Source organism: Phascolarctos cinereus, unplaced genomic scaffold, assembly GCF_003287225.1.
Source record: "Phascolarctos cinereus isolate Bilbo 61053 unplaced genomic scaffold, phaCin_HiC Scaffold_8;HRSCAF=390, whole genome shotgun sequence".
Lineage (NCBI taxonomy): Eukaryota > Metazoa > Chordata > Mammalia > Diprotodontia > Phascolarctidae > Phascolarctos > Phascolarctos cinereus.
The window spans coordinates 22,732,705-22,750,849 of record NW_027556291.1 but is presented as its reverse complement, the minus strand read 5'-3'; the positions used below and the strand labels follow the sequence as shown (position 1 = coordinate 22,750,849).

Below are 18,145 nucleotides of genomic sequence, written 5' to 3'. Positions count from 1 at the left end.
GAGGGAGAGGAGAGGAAGAATGGGGGATATAAATGGGGTGTACAAAGAGGAGTTCATACAACAAAGGGAGGCAGTGGGAGGAAGTGATACTTGAACCTCACTCTCATCTGAACTGACAAAAGAAGGGAAGAATAGACCATACACACCACTGGGCACAGAAATACAACTCACCCAACAGTGAAATGGGGGGAAAAGGAGTTAAAGGAAAGAAGAGGAAATAAAGTTATTAGTCAGAAGTAAAAGACTCTCATAAAGGGGGGAGGAAAAAAAAAGAAGAAAAAGTTTAGGAAAATAGGATGGAGGTAAATACACAGACAGCTATCATAACTATGAAGGTGAATGAGATGAACTCACCCGTAAGATGGAGGTAGATAGCAGAATGAATTAGAAATCAGAATCCAACAATATGTTGTTTAAAAAAATACACTTGAAATGGAAAGATACATACAGAGTTAAAACAAGGGGTTGAAACAGAATGCTTCAGCTGAAATTTTAAAAAGGCAGATGTAGTAATCATGACCTCAGACAAAGCAAAAGCAAAAACAGACCTAATTAAGAGTGAGAAACAGGGAAACTACATTCTGCTAAAAAGTACCATAGGGAATGAATTAATACCAACATTGAGCATATATGCAGCAAATGGCATGGAACTTAAGCAGTAATAAATAAAATTGTATTCAATAAACAGCATTTGAAGCAAAGATTAAAATTTCATTGGAAACCAACTTAATAATAAAGAATGGGTGGATAAAAGAACAAATCATAGAAACAATTAATAATCTTATTAAACATAATGATGATAACAATGAGAAAATATACCAAAATTTGTGGGGTACAGCTGATCAAGTATTTAGGGAAAATTGTAAATGTCTAAATAATTTCATCAATACAGGTGAGAGTGGGTCAATGAAAACCGACCAATTAAAAACCTCCAATTTCAAAATAGAAATCCTGAAAATCAAAGGAAAGATTAACAAGATCACAAGCAAAAAACAACAGCACTGAATTAACTAGAAGCTGTTTTCAAGAAAACAGTAAGATAAATAAGCCATGAGTTAATTTGATTTTTTTAAAAGAAGAAAACCAGATTACCAGTTATCAAAAGAGGAAGAAATTGAATTCACAACCAACAAAGAAATAAAAGCAACTATTAGGAGTTATTTTGCCCAACTCTATGCCAGTACAATTAATAATCACAGTGTCTGGTACTTAAGAAATGTTTGTTGATTGAAATGGATGAAGATTGAGAAAAATACAAATTTCCCAGATTGCAAGAACAGGAAATGGGATTTACTAGATTCAGATTTTAGATTACTTAAAGCAATCCTAACATAGGAAAAGAAATTGAACAAGCCACACTGCACACAAGCTTCAGCACAGGGCTTTGTATGCTGAGTGGGAGGAGACAGGAGAGAGCTGGACCTAGGATGTCAGAAGTGTGGGGGACTTTCAGTGTGAGAATTCCCTCCACTAGTACAGATCAGTACAACATCTGGAATTTATCATCTGAGTCTGACGATTAGCAAGCACTTCGGGGATAAGAGCTTAAGTGACCTGTACATGGTTATATATCTAGTATGTGTCAGAAGTACAACTTAAAATAATGCTGCTAATAATAATACCTAGCATTCATACCACCCATTAAGGTTTATGAAGCGCTTTATAAATATTAACTCATTTAATCCTCACAATAGTCTTATGAGGCAGGTGCTATTAACACCCCAATATTATAGCTGAAGAAACTGAAGCAGAGATTAAGTGACTTGCCCAAGATCACACAGCTAGTAAGTGTCTGTGGCTGGATTTGAATTCAGGTCTTCCTGACTCTATGTCCAGAGCTCTATCCACTGGAGACCACACTGCTCTCACTATGGTAAGTGCTTAGTAAATTTCAAATTAAATTGAGTGACTTAGCTAAGGCCACAGATTTAACGAATGGCTGAGTCACAGTGAGAACCCTCATCTCCTAGTCTCCCATTCATTCCAATTCTCTCTTTCCCTTAGACCACTCTGCCCCTGGACTCAGGGCCACCTTACCTTACAGAGTCTATAGTCCACACTTTTATATTCTTCTCTTTTTGCCAATTTTGTTAAACTCACAGAAAGTATCTATTCTGTGATCACTCACTGCTTAGTTTAGAAGACAAGATGCCTATTTTTAAATTTTGTTTTGGTCTATTTGGCTTGGAAATTCCCTTCACTGATACAGCCCAGAAATGAGTCTGTGACTTAGAGCTTTCAAGAGTTTCCTGGAGGGCCTGACTCAGAGATTAAGTGACTCAAAGTGAGGCAGCTCCCGCTGGGCTGAGGCACTGAGACTCTGGAAGCTTGGGCTTTCTTTCTCCACGGTCCACATTTTATCTGCTCAGGCTCTGTGAACAGCAGTTTGCAACCTGAGAAGTCACATCGTGGAATAACTGAGGCACCAAGCAGCCTCGGGGGACCCAAGGACCTGGGGTGGGCAGCTTCCCACTGGGAACAAATAACTTCAGAGGAATCAAGTATGGAAATGAACCTGAAGTAGTTTTAAAATTTTTTAATTAAACAGAAGGTTTAAAACTTAAATATCAGTTTCTAGGTATAAATAAGTGGCCAGAAGGAATTCTGAAATGATCCTAAATGTTAAATCAATTGTGTCTTTTGTGTTCTTATGCTCTTAGCTAGCTGCCACAAGTAATAAGAGGGAATAAGTGAGAGACAGGAGAGGAATGGGGAAGAGAGAGAAATAGAGGAGAGAAGAGAGAGGAGAGAAGATGGGGGGAAGAAGGGAGAAAGAGGGAGGGAGAGAGAGAAAGAGAGAAAAAAAGGAGAAGGAGGAAGAGGAAGGGAAGGGAGCCCTGTACAGCCACATTAGATCCAATTTCTTTCCCCACAGAGAAGTACATGCCATTAATGGAATTACTTTGCAGTGGCAAAAAGGCCAGATTCCTAGAGTAACTGAAGCCACACGAAGCACCAATGCTCTTGTCTGCAGCCCAGGGTGCTGGGCTCCTGTCGTTGGCAGGAATGGCATGGTGGGACTCTCCCCAGGCAGCCATTTGTACTTTATTAAATAAACGAGGGGCTGAAACAACTTAATCAACATTCAGTCCATTTGCTGCCACTCTCCACTGTGAGAAGAGCTTACTTCCCTAAGAGAATCCCCACGGCCATTTCTTAGCTGAGTGCTAACTCTCTCCAGTGACGTGTCAGGGAGATTCCAGACTTGGTTTCCAGAAGAAGAAGGTCACATCACTGAAGGTAACAGAAGCTGTCAGAGCCCACAGAGAGAGGGGTTTTTTTTGGGGGGGATTTTTGCAGAGATTGTGCAGCAAACCACAATCCCCTTGGCAGATGCAGCCTCTCTACCCAGTGGTAGGGTCAAACAGAACAAGACTGATCCCTCTGCCACATAACAGCCTTTCAAATAGCGCATGACAGCGACTGTCTCTCTTGAGCCTTCTTCTTCTCCAGGCCAAAGAGTCCATCAGTGCACAAGTTCTTATTAAGCAATTATTTTCCAGATACTGTGCATTGGGGATACAGCAAAGGGTGGGATGGGGGAATTGTTCCTGCCCTCAGGGAACTTCAACATCCCCACTTGCTTCAGCTTCTTTTATGGCCTGAACACAAGGCCCTGAACTCTCTTGGGGGCCCCTCCTGCTGCTGCTTGGCAGCTTGCCTAAAATAGGGCTCCCAGAACAAAACACAAAACTCCGAACATGGTTGGATGGGGACAGAGGAGTGACATGGTAAACTCCTGGGCTCTATTTCACTGGATGCAGGTTGAGATCACACTAGCTTTTTTGGTTCCCAGATCACATTGTTCAATCACGTGAAATTTGCAGTCCACTAAAACCCTCAAATCTTTTCGAAACAAAGTGCTAACCCCTATATTGTTTTTCTGAAGTTGTTTTTTGACACCGAAGTACTAGCATTATCATTCACCCCTATCTGATGGCATCATACTGAATGTGGTTCCGTGCCCTCACCTGTCGGGATTGTTTGCGTGCTGACTCTGCCAGCCAGTGTGTTACCTTCCCTACCAGGTTTGTGTCCTCTGTCCTTCTCTGTAGTTTTAGGCACTCAGGTCGGGAGGAGGAGGAGATATTTTGGAATGGGAAGGAAAACTTCTTAATACTCCTTTGAAAATAATCCATTTTTTCTAGCTCCTATTCTACACCATCAATTCTCTTTCCTAATTTTTCTTTAACTTCACTCCCTTAGTTCTTTTCAATTACTAGAGTTTCTTGGGGTTGTTCTTTTCCTCTCCTCTCTCCCAGCTCCCCTGCCCCACCCCTCCGAGTTCTGCTTATTTTTAGCACTCACTGTCTCCCATGCACAGAATGTTCTGCCCCCCCATCCCACCCTACAGATCCATTTCTGTCTCTTAATTTCTCTGGCTTCTTTCAAGCCTCAGCTCAAATCCCATCTTGTGCAACAAGACCTTCCCAGTCTATCCAGCCACTAGTGCCTTCTTCCCCACTCCTTCCCTTCCATCTATCTCTCATGGTTGTAACAAGGGAATTAGCCAACAAGCCCAGTCCTTAGGAACACATACAGTGTGCTCTGCTGATACTGGCCCCATGGAGACTTGGCCACATACAGGTATAGTTTCTGGTCTGCTTACCACATGAAGAAGAGGAGCCTTTCTGACTGGCTGCATTCAAAAGCCAAAGGGAAGCCTCTTTCTCTTTTCAGTCTGGCTGGCATTTGAACAAGGAGGACAGACTGCTGAGGGCCTCTCCATGCAGGAAGTGCATGGCCCCCTCACTCTCTTTCACCAGCTGTCTCTTCTTTCCCCGCTTTGAGATGAAGGATATTGAAGATGGCTCTGGCCTTGGAGCTTAGAAAGGTCAGGAGGGTGAGCTTGAGTCCAGACTGGAGTGGGCCAGAAGCCACATAGTAGGGACCGAAGTCCTCAACCACCTGCCTGATGGAGTCCAGCAGTAACAGAAATGTAGACTCCTCCATGCATCCAGTCAGACCTCATTTGGAACGGGACTTGGGGCAGGGAATGTTTTATAGAAATTGTGTCAAACCAGAGACTGAGCTGGCAGAAGGGCAGACGTGCACCCCTGTCCCTCCGAGCTTTCAGGAGAGATGTAACTGCAGGTCACAATGATTTCCTGAGCACATGCCATGCAGCAGCCGCCGTGCTTAGTGCTGAGAATACTAATACAAGCAAAAGAAAGAAAGTCTTGCCCTCATGGGGTCGGACTAATTCTCATGGAGGAAGACAGCACAGAAAAGGATGCCAAAAAGTTGGGGGAGGGAGGGTAGGAGGGCCCCCCAGGGGCATGGGGCTGAAAGAAGTCTTTTGGACAGTTGGGAGTGGAGCCCAGAAAGGAATGAAGGAACGAACATGGCTGGCACATCCTTAAAATGAAAGTTCCAGGAAGAACTGACCAATCAGAAGAAGGGGCTGCAAGGTCAAAGTTATTTTTCAGGGTGAGAAGACTGATGGACATGATGAAAAAAGAAGACCAAATGCTAATTGATGTTGATTAAATGGAACTGGGGCACCAAACGCTTGTGGCTGATGGGAGGGGGAGCCCCAGAATGGAGCTTCAAGCAGATGATGATAAAGAAGAAGAACACAGATTCCCTCAAGGGCACCCCTAGAATGCTGAAGAGGAGCGTTAACCAGTGAAGCCCTCCACACGTGTCGCATACACCGAGGCATTTTCACGTTTGTCTTCTCTTTTAGGGCAGACACTGGTTTTGCTCTTTTTTTTGTAGCCCGGGCCCTTAGTTTGGTGCCTAGCAAGCACCTAGTAGCATTTAACAAATGTTTGATGACTGACTGATTTAAGATTTCTTCTATCTTCTAAAGATTTCCCCTCAAATTCTTTTCCCCCCAGAGTATTTCTTCTTTGAATTAAGGGCTTTTTTTGGCTTGCTTAGTGCTTCAATGTCTCTGCAGGTTTCTGTGTGCAGTTTTCCTCAGGAGAACTCCTCTTCTTTCCCCTCTTATTGGTTATTTCCCGATGTTTTGAAGTGGCAAAAGGATAGTGAGTATTAAACACAACCTCTCAGCCATTTTCCTAAGAAGCTCCTCACGCTCCTCCCCCACACCGATAATGAGCTCACCATTATTTATACAGCACCATCAAGCTTACCTCATCCTTTCTTTTAACAAGGCTGTGAGGTAAAAGGTGAAAGTAGTATTATGCCCACTTTGAAGAAGGGAAGACCCACTCAGAATCACAAAGGCTGAGTGGGTTAAGCCGCCAGTTGCATCCCTAGTAAATGTCAGAGCCAGGCCTCCAAACAAGTCTTCCAACTCCAAATCCAGAGCTCATTTCACAAGACATTTCAGATCACACTAGGAAGGTAACTACATTCTCCATCCAGTTTCATTTCCATCCAACAAGCCTTTATGAAGTGCCTATTATGGACCAGGAGCTGGGGATACAGATAACAAGGCTTCTGAGCTATTTTCTAGCTATAAATCTATTTTCCCATGATCGCAGATGCCAACAAAACCTAGATAGTCCTGGTATCTTTAACAGTGGGGATAAAGGCCATCTTTACCTCATTGCCAGTTATCCTGGGATATAATTGAACTCTATAACCTCAGGTAAAAAGCAGTTATATAGGAGTCTAAGCCTGGGGGATGGGCTTATGACTTGCTGTTGCTTATTACTCTTTCCCAAAGATCCACATTTATACAGTATACAATTTTTTTTAGTGTCAATAACCTAAGTATGAAGGATCCGAGTTGTTAGTCCGTGACTGTCACTGTCCCACCGTAGAGGCTCCATTTGTCTACAACCAGCCTGACTGCTTTCTGGTAATCAAATCTGTCTCAAAGTGGCATGGGATCCCCCTCATTAAAGGCCTTCAAGCCCAAATGAGACAACTTCTCATCAGGTGTGTTAGAGTGGGGAATCGTCAGTATGGGCTATACTAAGTCTTTGCTGAGGGCCCTTTGAACTCTCAAATTCAACAAAGTTCTCTATAAACCTTCTCATTACCTCTCATTTCCTATCGAGGGATTAGGGAGAAAGCACCAGAAAAGTTACTCAGGCAAAAAAAAGAAGGTTGGATGAACAGCAGAAGGTACCTTGCAGATTTGAAACTAGAGGCGACCCTCGAAATCCTAAGGCCCAAAGTAACTGATGTAAGGTCACCCAGCTAGAAAGGAGCACAACTAGGCGGGAAACCCAAACACTCCTACTCCAAAGCCATTTGTTAACTGCACCAGATTGCCTCCTGGTAATAAGAGTGGACATTGCAGTCTGGATCCAAGGCCACAGGGCTCATCTTGCAGCATTACTTATCTGAAAACATTCTATGTGCATCTGGGGACACAGAGTTAGGAGGAGATACCATGTCTGTGTGGTTGATCAGTACCGGGAGAGCTCAGAAATTATGGTCTATTCCCTTCCTAACTAAAAGTCTAGTCCATGAATGCTGTCTGGCTCTTCAATTATCAAACCAGGACAGCTAACTCTTCTTTTGTTTTCTGTGACTTTTTTTTTAATGAAAACAAGAAAATGACAAATAATCAGGTTCACTCAGCAGAGCCACCTAGATTCTACCCACTTCCTTATGCCCTTGCACGGGCTTAGTTCCAGCCAGAATGGCAGTCTTCAGTCCTCCTTAAACAGTGGGTCACACTGGAGGGGTCATGAGTGGACAAAGTTTAAAAAGCCCTGCTGTAGATGAAGCAGCATCAAGGACTGACCATGGAACCCTTCTCAGAATCATGTTTTTAAATACAATATGTATTGGTCATAAAGGAAAGTGATTATACTAAAATACAGTTGTCAAAATATTAAAACAATCCAACAAACATATATACTTATGCCAAGTGAAGAAATCCAAGTCTAGAGAAGGGCCCTCTTGGTCTCAAAGCAACTCCACACTAAATTTAGCATTGTTTTGGGATAAAATGTATTTCATTGTGCCACTGTTCCTTGAAAAGTCACAATCTGAACTGTAGGAAGATGGAGGATGAGATATACCAAAAGGGTACTGTCCCTCCCCATCACCCCAAACAGTACAAGTTAAGCATCTCCCAATACAGAAAACTCAGCAATGAGAGGAAGAAGAAAAATGTTTAAGAGGCTACCGCCAGATAATTTTTTTTCATGGAAAAAAGAAATGAAAATCAGCTCGCCATTCTTCTCCCTGGCCGAGAGGCCTGTAGGCCATGGTCAGCTGAGGAAGCCCTGTGCCCACTACGTGTGCTGTGATTTTAGCCACAAAATTTTGGAGTTGATCCTGTGGCAATGTCATAAGGGGCATCCTATTCCCAGGATAAGTTAAGGTCCATAAATCAGAGCAGCCTAAAAGGCTGAGGAGAGAGGGTGATGGTGGACTATTGAGGTACTTGGGGAATAAGAATGGTGAAGAGAGAGGAGGCTAGACGTGCAGAGCTAGTTACAAGTATTTAATAAAGCACAGAAGGAAATAAGCAGCCAATAGGAGTGAGAGAAGAGTGGAGAAGAGACCCAAGAATAAAGACTTGTCAAAGTATCCTCCTTAGAAGTGTCCTGGAAGTCCTTTCCCACACAGTTTGTGACCAAAACCTGCTGTAATTCAACTACAAGGGCCCCTTTGAGCCTTGGTGTAATAGTGTCTTAACTACTCAACCCTTTAAAGGAAATATGCTTCATCTAAGTCCAGCTGTGTTGAAAAAGAAACCCCAGAGAATAGCCTAACAGTGAAACTGATAACATAAATGAAATGGTTGAATGAATATTTACATAAACATAAAACTCAGAAGAAATAGAAAACTTACATAAGCTGAGTTCAGAAAAAAAACAACTATGACCAAGCTCCAAAAGAAAAATAAAACTCAGAACCAAATAGATTTACATGTGAATTCTACCAAATATTCAAAAAAGAATTAGCTCCAATATTATATAACTGTTTGCAAAAATAGAGGAGGAGGTCATCCTAATGAATTCCCTGTGAGATAAACATGGTCCTGAGAGTCTAACCTGGGAAAGATGAGGCAGAGAAAGAAAACTATAGACAAACATCTCTAATGAATATTGATACAAAAACACTGAATAAAAAAAAAGTTTTAGTAATATATTAAAAAAGATCATGCATTCTTGAAATCTGGCCATGTTAGATCTGTACAAGGAATTAAAGGTTGGTTCAGTATTATAACCATAAAGCTAACAGGCCATATTGGTAATGAAATCAATACAAACAAATCATAGGACCACATCAATAGATATAGAAAAAGCTTCTGAGAAAATACAACACTCAAAAATGTTCCAAACAAAAAACACCTCTAAATGGATGTTTCCTTAAATATAGTCAACATTATCTGAAACCAAAAACTGGCATTTATGATGGAGAAATGTTACATGCCATTACAATAATATGAAGGGTAAAGCAGGGATTTCTAGTGTCACTATTATTGTTGGATATAGTTCTAGAACTGCCTGAGACAAGGAAAAATTACGAGGGAATACACATAGGCAAAGAAGATGATATGATGGTATATTTAATGTATCCTAGGATATTGACTAAAAATTAATGGAAATGATTGATATCAGTAAAGTAACAGCATATAAAATTGGCCTACAAAAATAATCAAAGTTCCTGTATATTACCAACAAAACCTTGCAGATAGCATAAAAGAAATTTCATTTTTTAAAAAATTACAAAACATATAAAATACAGGTCCACCCACCTCCAAAGAGATACACATAAATTATGTGAATACACCTCAAATACACTTCATAGAAACAGAGTGTAATTGGAGTCCAGCACATGTGCAGAATGCCTCAAATGGTGGTTCTCTATGTGGAGAGGCTGGGAACCTGCTTCCAGGAGAGTCACAATGATGTGGAGAGACTGTGGTGCATGGGCAGACATTTAGTAACTGGTTTGGGCAGGATATCCACGTGGGGAAGAGGAGACTTTTTGGCTGCAGAGGCATTCAAAATGATCTGTTGGCCTCAGCCACTCTTGTCTTTGCTTGGGAGTTCACTGACTCTACTGCTGATGGCCACTGGCAAAGGAAGTGAATCTAGTGAATTCTAAAGGTCCAGAGGAGGCCTCAGCATCCCGGCATTCCAGAGTTAGGCTTTCAGCCAGCATACATCGATGCCCCTGAAGTATAAAGGCGATGAATCCTCCCTCTGAATCTCCCGTTCCAGAGCTTCGGTTTATAAGCAGCACTAGTACCGATGTTCCGAGAAACAAGGCAAGACCTTTTCAATGACCTTCAGGACTCAAGTGTCCATATTTCCCTTTTTCATTTAGACAGATCTATATTGCACACATTTCTGTGATATCCCTATGCCCTGCAAGTCCACAGGGTTTGCCTCAGTGCCAAGAAATGCCAAGTAATCAACCCACAGTACTTGGTTCTTTTTCTTAGAGCCTTACTTTTCTTCCTTTCTTTTTAACCTTGTTTTGCTATTTTCAAGCAGGTAGGTGGCAGGGATAGAGTGCTGGGCCTAGAGTCAAGAAGAGTTCAAATCTGGCCTCAGACACTTACTAGCTTGGTGACCCTGGGTGGGTCACTTAACCCTATTTGCCTCAGTTTCCTCATCTATAAAAAAAAGCTGGAGAAGGAAATGGCAAACCACTCCAGTAGCTTTGCCAAGAAAAGCCCAAATGGGGTCACAAAGAGTTGGACACAACTGAAAAATGACTGAATAACAACAACAAATTTGCTATTCTCTCTGTCTGAGCCTAGGTGCCCTGTTATTGGGTACATTTGAAATTCAAGGAAGAATGCCCTTGCAGTGGCAGGGATCCATTGGGGAAATTTTGGGGTGCAATTTAGAATAAGGACCCAGAAGAAATTTGCCTGGACCTGGAAAGAGATTGCTTATGGTACAGGGACCCCTAGAGAAATTTGACAGGCCTTGTGTAGAAAAAAGCACTTAGAAAATATTGTCCGAACCCCAGTTGGATGGCCTAATGCCGTGAGGAAATTGTGGTGGAGTTCTCACCCAGGATAGTCAGTGTTGCATTAGAAGGTAAGGGGATGACTTCCTGGCCACCCAAGGTCCTTCATCACCATATAGAATCCCGTATGTTTTGGGATTGAGATAGAGGCTCAGTTCTCCTTAAATGAGGAGATTCATTTTCTTTTTTTTTAATTATTAGGAATTAGTCAGTAACTGAACCCACTTTGTCAATATGAGTCTAGAGTCAAGAGAACATGAAGAAAGAGACGTGCCCCAGTATGTCGTTCCCCAGCATGTCATGCCACCAGCATCCTGCCAGACCCAGTGAGAGTTTATAGTTTGTAGCCGAGTTAGTTTGATTTCTCACCTAAGAGTGAGGAAGGTTATGTGTAGGTGACCCCAGGTCCCATTTCCCTTCAGGAAGAACTCTACATGGTCTGGGAAGCCAATTTTTCTTTTCTTTTTTGCCTCTGAGTCTATCATTCATTAAGTACTATGCAAGCAGTAATTTTTTTTTATAAACTTCATGAAATAGTCTTTGTTGAACGTGCATAACTTTGGCTTGGGAAACAATTGTGATTTTCACCTATATATGTGAGACTGGATAAGATTGTGTCATGTTGACTATTTTAATACTCTTTCTTGTATGGGAATGGGGAACCAAGAGAAAGGACAATGATTATGCCTCCTCAGATAACCAGAGGATTGTTCCAAATTAGAGATACAAAGCACATGTTTGAGATACACACCTGCCTGTTTGCCAAGGCCAACAAATTTTTCAAACACAGGGAGGGTATGAGGAAATCTGGCATGTGTGCCTGTGATAAGGAGAGACTGGGAATCTGCTTCTAGGAGATGGCATGAGGAGGTGTAAAGGAAATGACTTGAAAAAATTATGGAGCATGCCCAGACATTTGATAATCGATGCTGGTCGGATAAAAACGCGGTGAGGAGGGGTTCTTTGGTTGCAGAGGAATTTAAAAAGATTCATCAGTCTCAGTCACTACTCTCTTGGCCTCAGTTCTCTTAGAGAGTGTAGTGACTTCTTGGCTCATGGTTACTGGTAAAGGGAGCTGAGCCTTTAACCTGACGAGTTCAAAAGGTCTAGAGGGCGCCTCAGAACAGTAGCACTGCATTGTTAGGTTTGCAGCCAGTACAGCAATGATAACTAGAAGAGCAAGAGATGACCTTCAGGAACCCAGCCCAGCAGTAGCTGAGACAAGGCTCATGTGGAAGTCAGGCCACAGGTGGACATGAATTTGGTGGTACCCCATAGACTGAGGTGCTATAGTGGAAAATATGCTCTTGAAGTGTTGGGGGAAAGGGCTGTACTTTTTTATTTCTTACTCTGTCTTTGAAGTAAATATCCTCTTTTAAATGCAAACTGTTAAATGGAACTGGGGTGTTAGTCACTGGCACCTAACAATGGGGGAAACAGAGCCAGTGGGGGCTTGAGCTGATGGCAGTAAACATCAAAATAATTGAGTATTGGTTTAGAAAAGTTGATCAGAGGAATAGATTATATACACAAAACTCAGAAGCAATTGAGCAGAATGATATAATCCTTGATAAACGCAACAATATCAATTATTGAGGTAAGGACTCACAAGTCAACAAAAACTGCTGGGAAAATTAGAAAGCAGCTTGGGAGAAATTAAGCTGAGGCCAAGATCTTAAACCGTATACCATAATAAGCTCCAAATATATACACATACTAGATATGAAAAGTCATATGATAAATAAATTTCTAAAGCAAGGGAAAAATATCTTTCCCAACTATGAACAAGGGAAACGTTCTCAACCAAAGTAGGGAATAGGAGATAAAAAGGACCATTTTGAATATATAAAACTAAAAAGCTTTTTTTTACAAATTAGATCAACCAAGTCAGAACTAGTATGGAAACACAACTGAGGAAAATATCTTCGCAGCAAATGTCTCTAATAAATGTCTGATATCCAAAATATATAGGGAGTTGATTCAAATATGTAAGAACCATTTCCCAATAAATATATGACCAAAGGATATGAATAGGCAATTTCCCCACAAATGCAGGCAGTCAAGAATAATATGAAAAATGTTCTAAATCACTAATAAATAATCTCTCTAGGGAAAAGAAAAGTACAGCAACTCTGATGTTCCATATAACAGCCACTAGATTGTCAAGGTTGACAAAGAAAAATTAAAATGATTAGGACTGCAGGAGACTGGCACAATGATGCTCAGATGATGGAATTGTGAAATGGCCCAACCATTCTGGAAAGCAATTTGGAATCCAGCTCCCAAAGACACCAAACTGTACACACTCTTGGACCCAATGATAACCACCACTAGGCTTATACTTTCCTCCTCCAAAGAGATCAAAGTAAGAAAAGTAAGATCACAGGGAAGCAATACTCATAAAAATAATGTTTATAGCAGTACTTTTTGTTGTAGCAGAAAACAGGAAACTTAAGGGAATACTAATCAATTGAGGAACGGCTGAAAAAAGTGGTATATGAATGTAATGGAATATGACATATTCCATAAGAAATGACAAAAGTGGGGCAGCTAAGTGGTGCAGTGGGTAGAGCACTGGCCCTGGAGTCAGGAGGACCCGAGTTCAAATCCAGTCTCAGACAAAACACTTGACACTTACTATCTGTATGACCCTGGACAAGTCACGTAACCCCAATTGCCTCACAAAAAAAATTACAAAAGAGATCGATTCAGACAAACCTAAAAAGACTCCTATGCACATTAGTGCATATAGAGTGGAGTGAGTAAAACCAGGAGAACAATCTATACAATAACTACAACATGGTGAAGAACAACTGCGTTCTCCAAAAGAATATGGTTCCTACGTGGGTGCTCTCCTGATCCAGAAGAAGCAACTGGCACCTAGAATGATTAGGAGGTAGGGAATCCAGAGATTGGTTATCATTAAAGAGGCTGTCATCCCAGATGAAGGCTGGGATGTCAGAGATTCTAGGAAATTGCTAGGCTGCTATTCTAGAGGCCAGAGCTAGGGCACAGAGCAGGGATGGAGAGGGGCTCAGTTATTTTAATGCTGCTTGAAAGTGGACAGAAAGAGAGCCCATGATGGTGCTCTTCCCTATCCTAGAAAAGCACAGAATTCTTGCCTCTGAGGTAGTAGGGCATCAGCATTGCTCATCATCTACTATATTCAGTGGCTAGGGGAGATGAATCTACCTTCACAATTAGGAGTTACCATAAAATGCCACTCTCTAGCATGGCATGCTGGGAACCTCACTTAACATAGCATCCCAAGACCTGAATTCAAGTTTCAGCTGAGTCACCTTGGCCAAGCCACTTCACTTCTCTCAGGCTCAATTTTCCTTATCCATAACATAAGGAAAATAATGCCTGTACTGCCTGCCTCGGTCATCAGATTGGCATGGAGAAAGAACTTTACAAGCTGACGAAGGCCACAGAAATGTGAATTATTATTCTTAAAGAAATGAAAGAAGCAACCTGCCTTGAGATATTTGGGACATGAGCTATTGTCCCCACTGAAACCTCAATCAAAGCTGAATCAACTATAAAACAAGCTATATTCTAATCACTATAGCATATTTGAGGAAATACAGAGTGATTTAAAGGCTCCTAGTCAAACAGAAGGGTTCATGAATTCTAGACATTATCTTTTTATTTATTTTTTAAATTTTCAGCTTAAACACCAAATAACCCTTTTCCATATACATAGTAGACCACATAAACCAGAGTGTCCATGAAACTGTGGCTCTCCATTAGGTATGGCTTGATTTTCTCTTCAAACATATAATAAATTCAAAATAAAAGTTTCAAAGCTGTCTTGCATATGGGTGATTTTTTTCTGTCCTTCTATTTTCTCCTGCATATTAAAAATGCTGCAATCAATTTCCTTTCTTTCTCTTCTTTTTGGGATGTAAACGATAATCCTAATTGCCCTTCCCTCTCTCACCCACCTCCAAAAAGAAAAGAGAAAAGAAAAGAAAAGAAAAGAAAAAGGCCTTGTAACATGCCTATTGAAACAAACAAATTCCCACACTGGCCATATCCAAAAACATACGTCTTCTGCATTTTGAGGTCATCACTTCTCAGGAACTTGGAAGCATGCTTCTTCATCCCTCCTCTAGGACTGTTAGTAGTCATTGCACTGATCAAAGTTCTAGGGTCTTCCAAAGTTGATATCTATTTATTTTTTATTTCTAATGTTGATATTATTGTACAAATTATTCTTCTGGTTCTCACTTCCCTCTATATCAGTTCATATAAGTCTTCCCAAGTTTCTTTAAAACCATCCTTTTCATTTTTTTCATAAAGCCAAATTCCATTATAAGCATATACTATAATTTGTTTAGCCATTCCCCAAGTGATGGACATTGAATTTCTAGTACTTTGTCAATACAAAAAACCCAAACCAAAACAAAACACTTATAAATCTTTTTGCACATGTGGATCCTTTTCTTCTTTGATTGGTTTGATCGTTCTAGAATGGCTAAACCAGGGGTGGGGAACCTGGGGCCTCAAGGCCACACATGGCCTTCTAGGTCCTCAAATGCGGCTCTTTGACTGAATCCAAACTTCACAGAACAAAACCCCTTAATAAAACTTGGACTCAGTCAAAAGGCCACATCCAAAGATTCAGAAGGCCATACGTGGCCACTAAACCAAATCACAGCTCCACCCATGTGAATCAATGTTCCTGTTTTCCCATGGCTCCTTCTGTTATTGTCCTTTTTTCTCAACTTTGCCAATCTGATAGATATAACATAGAGTTTCAGAACTGCTTTAATTTGCATTTCTCTAATTATTAGTGATTTGGAGCATTTTCATATGGTTGTTGATAACTTGGATTTCTTCCCTTTAAAATGCCTATTTATATCCTTTGACCATTTATCTGTTGAGGAAAGGCTCTTGTTCTTATACATTTTAATCAGTTCCTTATATATTTTGGATGTGAAACCTTTATCAGATAAACTTGCTGAAAAGGTTTTTTTCCTTTTTCCCTGCTAACATCAACTGTACTGCTTTTGTTTATGCAGATTTTAAAATCTGATGTGATCAAAATTGTCCATTTTGTTTTTTGTGATTATCTCTACCCATTACTTATAAGCTTTTCCTTTATTCAGAGTTGTAAAAGCTATTTTCTTCCCTGCTCCCCTAATTTCTCTATGATAGGACCTTTTATATGATCCATGTATCCATTTGGAGCTTATCTTGCATGTGGTGAGAGGTGTTGGTCTATGATTTATTTTTGACAAACTGCTGTCCAGTTTTCCTAGTGGTTTTTGTTGCATAGTGACTTCTTACTATGGTAGCTGGGATCTTTGCGTTTATAGAACACTATGCTACTGTGTTTGCATTGCTCCCCTTAAGACAGAAAGATCCCTAGAATAGAGGTCAATGAATCAAGCTACCTGCAATGCAACAGAAATACTCTGTTTCCTCTGCTTTGATTCCTTCCTCATCAAGCCATCTAATGCCTATAATGTGGTCTCCTCAGTGGACTTAGTCATCAAGAGGGAATGCTTCATCTGGAGAATCAGTACTAGTTCTGGTAAAAAGAATCTCTCTCATGATCAATTGGCAGCCTGGCTTATCAGTCAGGCTTTTATGAATGTAATTGGCATTAATTGATTTCCTCGGAGCTTGACCTCCCCCTCTTCCCCGATATACTGATAAAAATAAGTTCATAGGGTCATAGGATTACAGGGTTGGAAAAGGCCCTCAAAGGACCATCTAGTCCAAACAACATTCCCAATGGACTTTCCACTAGAACAATGTGGTCATCCAGACTTGGCTTGCAGATGTCCAGTGGCAAGGAATCCACCAGCCCCGAGACAATCTGGGCCACTTCCAGTGAGTTATCCTGAAATGCAGCTTCATTTCCCTCTTTTCAACTTTTCCCATTGCTCCTAATGCTTCTCTCTGCCAAGAAATAGAACACATCTAATCCCTTTTCCCCTCAGTCTCCTTGCAAGTACTTGAAGCCAGCTCTACAAGATTCAAGTTTTGGTCGATACCATCTCTTAGATGCAGCATGTCCTATTTTGGTGAGAGAGAGAGAGACCATTATTCTCTCTCTGCACAACTACTGAGGGGTGGCTAAGGAGCTATACTCCAGCATTTGAAAAGAGTCCAGAACGAGAAGCTATAGAAGACTGTAGCAGAGAATGGAGTACTTGTCACAGTCATCTTGGATTCCTCACTATCTCTCAGTCCCCACCCCCAATCCAAGCTGTTGCCAAGGCCTGCCAATTTCACCTTTGGAACATCTATTGAATGCACCCCCTTCTCTCCTCTGACACTGTCACCACTGTAGTGCAGGTTCTCATCACCTCATGCTCGAATTATTGCAATCGCTGCTTCTGGGTCTGCCTGCCTCAAGTCTTTCCCCACTTTAATCCATTCTCCCTTCAGTCACTAAAATGACTGATCATGTCATCACAACTCCCAACTCAAACTCCAGGGGCTTCCTATCCTCCAAGATCAACTATAAAATGCTCTTGTTTGGCATTCAACACCCTTCATAACTTAGCCCCCTACCCCCTTCCCAGTCTTCTTAAACTTTACTCCCTAGCACATACTTTTCAGTCCAGTGATACTGGCCTTCTGGCTGTTCCACCACCAAGACACTTGCAGGTCTCATCTCTTGGCTCTGGGCATTCTCTCTGGCTGTCCTCCTGCTCAGACTACTGACCTCCCTGGTGGCTTTCTTTAAGTCTCAACAAAAATCTCACCTTCTACAGGAAGCCTTCCCCAATCCCTTTTAATTTAAATGTTATCATCAATATGTCACCAACTTACGGATGAATATATATAAATAAGCTACTCAAAAAAAAAATCCTTATATCCTTTACAATGTGCAAGTGAAGCTACTTAAAGTTTTCTCTCTCTCACAGGATATAAAATGACCTTTACATGTATTAAAAGGGGTTCATCCCATACAAGGTACAAATGTAGTCAGAGTGGACCCTTATGTCTTATTGTCTCTGTAACTTGGCCCCTTAGGATGTACAAATTTGTTGAAGTTGGAAAGAGACAAACCTAATATTCCCGTTGAGTTAGGGACAGCTCCCAGCATAGTGCTTGGCATATAGTAGGAACATAATGAATGTTTAATAATTGCTTCAAGTAGAAGTATCCAAAAGGCAGTTATTATAGCTGCAGGACTGGAGATCAAGAGAGAAGTGAGAGCCAGGGATGTGGATTTGGGAACCATGTGCATGTAACACAGACCACTCAGGCATCCACCACCTGAAGGCCAGATATGGCAGATCTCATCAGTCCC

General features: G+C 41.2%; 1 long non-coding RNA gene across 1 annotated transcript in view; it reads left to right on the top strand.

Annotated features, from left to right (window-relative positions):
- The first annotated feature begins 2,275 nt into the window (after positions 1 to 2,275).
- LOC110192996 (uncharacterized) overlaps positions 2,276 to 18,145 on the top strand; it is a 38,622-nt gene continuing 22,752 nt past the window's right edge. Inside the window, exon 1 of the long non-coding RNA XR_002320343.1 lies at positions 2,276 to 2,501. This is a non-coding gene — a long non-coding RNA (uncharacterized LOC110192996). The remainder of the gene's footprint in view (positions 2,502 to 18,145) is intronic.